Below are 5,000 nucleotides of genomic sequence, written 5' to 3'. Positions count from 1 at the left end.
GACTGGTGGGCCCATTCAGGACTCCTATGTCTGGTAGGATAACTTTAATTCATCCATCCTGTGTCTGTTGCAGGGAGGTGGAGAGAACAATCAACACAATAATGGTTTTCTTTCATGCCTCTTGAAGGACTCAATATTCTCTGTACTGCATTACATGTGAAAGTCGATTTATTACCCATGAACACACTACCTGTATGCTAATTCTATGTAAAAAGGTAGCTCCAGCCCTCATGATGTTGTCCAACATTTCCGCTATAAAACGGGATACAATTATTTTGGAAACATACCAAATTTGAAAAATAATTGAGAAGTTGCGCAATTACTAATCATGGAGCACAAAAAAAGCCTACAGCACCTGGTATTCCCAGGCAGTCTCCCATCCAGGTACTAACTAGGCCCGACCCTGCTTAGCTTCCGAGATCGGGCGCATTCAGTGTGGTGTGGCCGCAGGCTCTGGGCCTAGTGAGTTTGTACTTTTAAGCATCTAGTCGGCTAGACCTTGCAGTTTTGAAAGGCAATTGTGAAATGGCTCACTTCCTGAACTTGGAGCACAAAAAAGCCTACAGCACCTGGTATTCCCAGGTGGTCTCCCATCCAGGTACTAACTAGGCCCGACCCTGCTTAGCTTCCGAGATCAGACGAGATCGGGCGCATTCAGTGTGGTGTGGCCGTAGGCTCTGGGCCTAGTGAGTTTTGTACTTTTAAGCATCTAGTCGGCTAGACCTTGCAGTTTTGAAAGGCAATTGAGAAATGGCTCACTTCCTGAACTTGGAGTACAAAAAAGCCTACAGCACCTGGTATTCCCAGGCGGTCTCCCATCCAGGTACTAACTAGGCCCGACACTGCTTAGCTTCTGAGATCAGACGAGATCAGGCGCATTCAGTGTGGTGTGGCCGTAGGCTCTGGGCCTAGTGAGTGTTGTACTTTTAAGCATCTAGTCGGCTAGACCTTGCAGTTTTAAAAGGCAATTGAGAAAGGGCTCACTTCCTGAACTTGGAGCACAAAAAAGCCTACAGCACCTGGTATTCCCAGGCGGTCTCCCATCCAGGTACTAACTAGGCCTGACACTGCTTAACTTCCGAGATCAGACGAGATCGGGTGCATTCAGTGTGGTGTGGCCATAGGCTCTAGGAATGCTAAGAATATTACTCTTATGCATTTGCATTTAGTAAGCTAAGCCATGCAGCCACTTGCAACATGATACCACGCTCATCGCTCGATCAGGCGAGATATATAAGACTGGTGGGCCCATTCAGGACTCCTATGTCTGGTAGGATAACTTTAATTCATCCATCCTGTGTCTGTTGCAGGGAGGTGGAGAGAACAATCAACACAATAATGGTTTTCTTTCATGCCTCTTGAAGGACTCAATATTCTCTGTACTGCATTACATGTGAAAGTCGATTTATTACCCATGAACACACTACCTGTATGCTAATTCTATGTAAAAAGGTAGCTCCAGCCCTCATGATGTTGTCCAACATTTCCGCTATAAAACGGGATACAATTATTTTGGAAACATACCAAATTTGAAAAATAATTGAGAAGTTGCGCAATTACTAATCATGGAGCACAAAAAAGCCTACAGCACCTGGTATTCCCAGGCAGTCTCCCATCCAGGTACTAACTAGGCCTGACCCTGCTTAGCTTCTGAGATCAGGCACATTCAGTGTGGTGTGGCCGTAGGCTCTGGGCCTAGTGAGTTTTGTACTTTTAAGCATCTAGTCGGCTAGACCTTGCAGTTTTGAAAGGCAATTGTGAAATGGCTCACTTCCTGAACTTGGAGCACAAAAAAGCCTACAGCACCTGGTATTCCCAGGTGGTCTCCCATCCAGGTACTAACTAGGCCCGACACTGCTTAGCTTCCGAGATCAGACGAGATCGGGCGCAATCAGTGTGGTGTGGCCGTAGGCTCTGGGCCTAGTGAGTTTTGTACTTTTAAGCATCTAGTCAGCTAGACCTTGCAGTTTTGAAAGGCAATTGAGAAATGGCTCACTTCCTGAACTTGGAGCACAAAAAAGCCTACAGCACCTGGTATTCCCAGGCGGTCTCCCATCCAGGTACTAACGAGGCCCGACACTGCTTAGCTTCCAAGACCAGACGAGATCGGGCGCATTCAGTGTGGTGTGGCCGTAGGCTCTGGTTCTTGTGAGTTTGTACTTTTAAGCATCTAGTCGGCTAGACCTTGCAGTTTTGAAAGGCAATTGAGAAATGGCTCACTTCCTGAACTTGGAGTACAAAAAAGCCTACAGCACTTGGTATTCCCAGGCGGTCTTCCATCCAGGTACTAACTAGGCCCAACACTGCTTAGCTTCTGAGATCAGACGAGATCAGGCACATTCAGTGTGGTGTGGCCGTAGGCTCTGGGCCTAGTGAGTTTTGTACTTTTAAGCATCTAGTCGGCTAGACCTTGCAGTTTTAAAAGGCAATTGAGAAAGGGCTCACTTCCTGAACTTGGAGCACAAAAAAGCCTACAGCACCTGGTATTCCCAGGCGGTCTCCCATCCAGGTACTAACTAGGCCTGACACTGCTTAACTTCCGAGATCAGTCGAGATCGGGTGCATTCAGTGTGGTGTGGCCGTAGGCTCTAGGAATGCTAAGAATATTACTCTTATGCATTTGCATTTAGTAAGCTAAGCCATGCAGCCACTTGCAACATGATACCACGCTCATCGCTCGATCAGGCTCGATCAGGCGAGATATATAAGACTGGTGGGCCCATTCAGGACTCCTATGTCTGGTAGGATAACTTTAATTCATCCATCCTGTGTCTGTTGCAGGGAGGTGGAGAGAACAATCAACACAATAATGGTTTTCTTTCATGCCTCTTGAAGGACTCAATATTCTCTGTACTGCATTACATGTGAAAGTCGATTTATTACCCATGAACACACTACCTGTATGCTAATTCTATGTAAAAAGGTAGCTCCAGCCCTCATGATGTTGTCCAACATTTCCGCTATAAAACGGGATACAATTATTTTGGAAACATACCAAATTTGAAAAATAATTGAGAAGTTGCGCAATTACTAATCATGGAGCACAAAAAAAGCCTACAGCACCTGGTATTCCCAGGCAGTCTCCCATCCAGGTACTAACTAGGCCCGACCCTGCTTAGCTTCCGAGATCGGGCGCATTCAGTGTGGTGTGGCCGTAGGCTCTGGGCCTAGTGAGTTTGTACTTTTAAGCATCTAGTCGGCTAGACCTTGCAGTTTTGAAAGGCAATTGTGAAATGGCTCACTTCCTGAACTTGGAGCACAAAAAAGCCTACAGCACCTGGTATTCCCAGGTGGTCTCCCATCCAGGTACTAACTAGGCCCGACACTGCTTAGCTTCCGAGATCAGACAAGATTGGGCGCATTCAGTGTGGTGTGGCCGTAGGCTCTGGGCCTAGTGAGTTTTGTACTTTTAAGCATCTAGTCGGCTAGACCTTGCAGTTTTGAAAGGCAATTGAGAAATGGCTCACTTCCTGAACTTGGAGTACAAAAAAGCCTACAGCACCTGGTATTCCCAGGCGGTCTCCCATCCAGGTACTAACTAGGCCCGACACTGCTTAGCTTCTGAGATCAGACGAGATCAGGCGCATTCAGTGTGGTGTGGCCGTAGGCTCTGGGCCTAGTGAGTGTTGTACTTTTAAGCATCTAGTCGGCTAGACCTTGCAGTTTTAAAAGGCAATTGAGAAAGGGCTCACTTCCTGAACTTGGAGCACAAAAAAGCCTACAGCACCTGGTATTCCCAGGCAGTCTCCCATCCAGGTACTAACTAGGCCTGACACTGCTTAACTTCCGTGATCAGACGAGATCGGGTGCATTCAGTGTGGTGTGGCCGTAGGCTCTAGAAATGCTAAGAATATTACTTTTATGCATTTGCATTTAGTAAGCTAAGCCATGCAGCCACTTGCAACATGATACCACGCTCATCGCTCGATCAGGCTCGATCAGGCGAGATATATAAGACTGGTGGGCCCATTCAGGACTCCTATGTCTGGTAGGATAACTTTAATTCATCCATCCTGTGTCTGTTGCAGAGAGGTGGAGAGAACAATCAACACAATAATGGTTTTCTTTCATGCCTCTTGAAGGACTCAATATTCTCTGTACTGCATTACATGTGAAAGTCGATTTATTACCCATGAACACACTACCTGTATGCTAATTCTATGTAAAAAGGTAGCTCCAGCCCTCATGATGTTGTCCAACATTTCCGCTATAAAACGGGATACAATTATTTTGGAAACATACCAAATTTGAAAAATAATTGAGAAGTTGCGCAATTACTAATCATGGAGCACAAAAAAGCCTACAGCACCTGGTATTCCCAGGCAGTCTCCCATCCAGGTACTAACTAGGCCCGACCCTGCTTAGCTTCCGAGATTGGGCACATTCAGTGTGGTGTGGCCGTAGGCTCTGGGCCTAGTGAGTTTTGTACTTTTAAGCATCTAGTCGGCTAGACCTTGCAGTTTTGAAAGGCAATTGTGAAATGGCTCACTTCCTGAACTTGGAGCACAAAAAAGCCTACAGCACCTGGTATTCCCAGGCGGTCTCCCATCCAGGTACTAACTAGGCCTGACACTGCTTAACTTCCGAGATCAGACGAGATCGGGTGCATTCAGTGTGGTGTGGCCGTAGGCTCTAGGAATGCTAAGAATATTACTCTTATGCATTTGCATTTAGTAAGCTAAGCCATGCAGCCACTTGCAACATGATACCACGCTCATCGCTCGATCAGGCGAGATATATAAGACTGGTGGGCCCATTCAGGACTCCTATGTCTGGTAGGATAACTTTAATTCATCCATCCTGTGTCTGTTGCAGGGAGGTGGAGAGAACAATCAACACAATAATGGTTTTCTTTCATGCCTCTTGAAGGACTCAATATTCTCTGTACTGCATTACATGTGAAAGTCGATTTATTACCCATGAACACACTACCTGTATGCTAATTCTATGTAAAAAGGTAGCTCCAGCCCTCATGATGTTGTCCAACATTTCCGCTATAA

The 5,000-nt window shown here is 46.3% G+C and overlaps 11 non-coding genes and 4 pseudogenes across 11 annotated transcripts; all 15 read right to left on the bottom strand.

Annotated features, from left to right (window-relative positions):
* Nucleotides 1-343: 343 nt before the first annotated feature.
* On the bottom strand, nucleotides 344-452 carry LOC138544155 (5S ribosomal RNA; annotated as a pseudogene).
* Nucleotides 453-557: 105 nt separating this feature from the next.
* Nucleotides 558-676, bottom strand: LOC138550829 (5S ribosomal RNA). Its single transcript, XR_011294574.1, has one exon. It is a non-coding gene; the product is annotated as a 5S ribosomal RNA (ribosomal RNA).
* A 106-nt stretch (nucleotides 677-782) lies between these two features.
* LOC138542960 (5S ribosomal RNA) lies at nucleotides 783-901 on the bottom strand. Its single transcript, XR_011290556.1, has one exon. It is a non-coding gene; the product is annotated as a 5S ribosomal RNA (ribosomal RNA).
* Nucleotides 902-1,007: 106 nt separating this feature from the next.
* Nucleotides 1,008-1,126, bottom strand: LOC138550950 (5S ribosomal RNA). The gene has a single exon (XR_011294691.1). It is a non-coding gene; the product is annotated as a 5S ribosomal RNA (ribosomal RNA).
* A 453-nt stretch (nucleotides 1,127-1,579) lies between these two features.
* On the bottom strand, nucleotides 1,580-1,688 carry LOC138546677 (5S ribosomal RNA; annotated as a pseudogene).
* Nucleotides 1,689-1,794: 106 nt separating this feature from the next.
* LOC138548072 (5S ribosomal RNA) lies at nucleotides 1,795-1,913 on the bottom strand. The gene has a single exon (XR_011291887.1). It is a non-coding gene; the product is annotated as a 5S ribosomal RNA (ribosomal RNA).
* A 106-nt stretch (nucleotides 1,914-2,019) lies between these two features.
* Nucleotides 2,020-2,138, bottom strand: LOC138541965 (5S ribosomal RNA). Its single transcript, XR_011289957.1, has one exon. It is a non-coding gene; the product is annotated as a 5S ribosomal RNA (ribosomal RNA).
* Nucleotides 2,139-2,243: 105 nt separating this feature from the next.
* Nucleotides 2,244-2,362, bottom strand: LOC138542021 (5S ribosomal RNA). The gene has a single exon (XR_011290012.1). It is a non-coding gene; the product is annotated as a 5S ribosomal RNA (ribosomal RNA).
* Nucleotides 2,363-2,468: 106 nt separating this feature from the next.
* Nucleotides 2,469-2,587, bottom strand: LOC138538808 (5S ribosomal RNA). The gene has a single exon (XR_011286895.1). It is a non-coding gene; the product is annotated as a 5S ribosomal RNA (ribosomal RNA).
* Nucleotides 2,588-3,051: 464 nt separating this feature from the next.
* Nucleotides 3,052-3,160, bottom strand: LOC138543596 (5S ribosomal RNA; annotated as a pseudogene).
* A 105-nt stretch (nucleotides 3,161-3,265) lies between these two features.
* LOC138541982 (5S ribosomal RNA) lies at nucleotides 3,266-3,384 on the bottom strand. Its single transcript, XR_011289974.1, has one exon. It is a non-coding gene; the product is annotated as a 5S ribosomal RNA (ribosomal RNA).
* A 106-nt stretch (nucleotides 3,385-3,490) lies between these two features.
* On the bottom strand, nucleotides 3,491-3,609 carry LOC138542948 (5S ribosomal RNA). The gene has a single exon (XR_011290554.1). It is a non-coding gene; the product is annotated as a 5S ribosomal RNA (ribosomal RNA).
* Nucleotides 3,610-3,715: 106 nt separating this feature from the next.
* Nucleotides 3,716-3,834, bottom strand: LOC138542298 (5S ribosomal RNA). The gene has a single exon (XR_011290285.1). It is a non-coding gene; the product is annotated as a 5S ribosomal RNA (ribosomal RNA).
* A 463-nt stretch (nucleotides 3,835-4,297) lies between these two features.
* On the bottom strand, nucleotides 4,298-4,406 carry LOC138546715 (5S ribosomal RNA; annotated as a pseudogene).
* Nucleotides 4,407-4,512: 106 nt separating this feature from the next.
* On the bottom strand, nucleotides 4,513-4,631 carry LOC138549109 (5S ribosomal RNA). Its single transcript, XR_011292894.1, has one exon. It is a non-coding gene; the product is annotated as a 5S ribosomal RNA (ribosomal RNA).
* Nucleotides 4,632-5,000: the final 369 nt, after the last annotated feature.

The sequence above is a fragment of the Ambystoma mexicanum genome, unplaced genomic scaffold, assembly GCF_040938575.1.
Source record: "Ambystoma mexicanum isolate Mex_15411 unplaced genomic scaffold, UKY_AmexF1_1 Mex_scaf10, whole genome shotgun sequence".
NCBI classification, from domain to species: domain Eukaryota; kingdom Metazoa; phylum Chordata; class Amphibia; order Caudata; family Ambystomatidae; genus Ambystoma; species Ambystoma mexicanum.
Note: the sequence above shows the minus strand (reverse complement) of the source record. Positions and strands in the feature narration are given on the sequence as shown.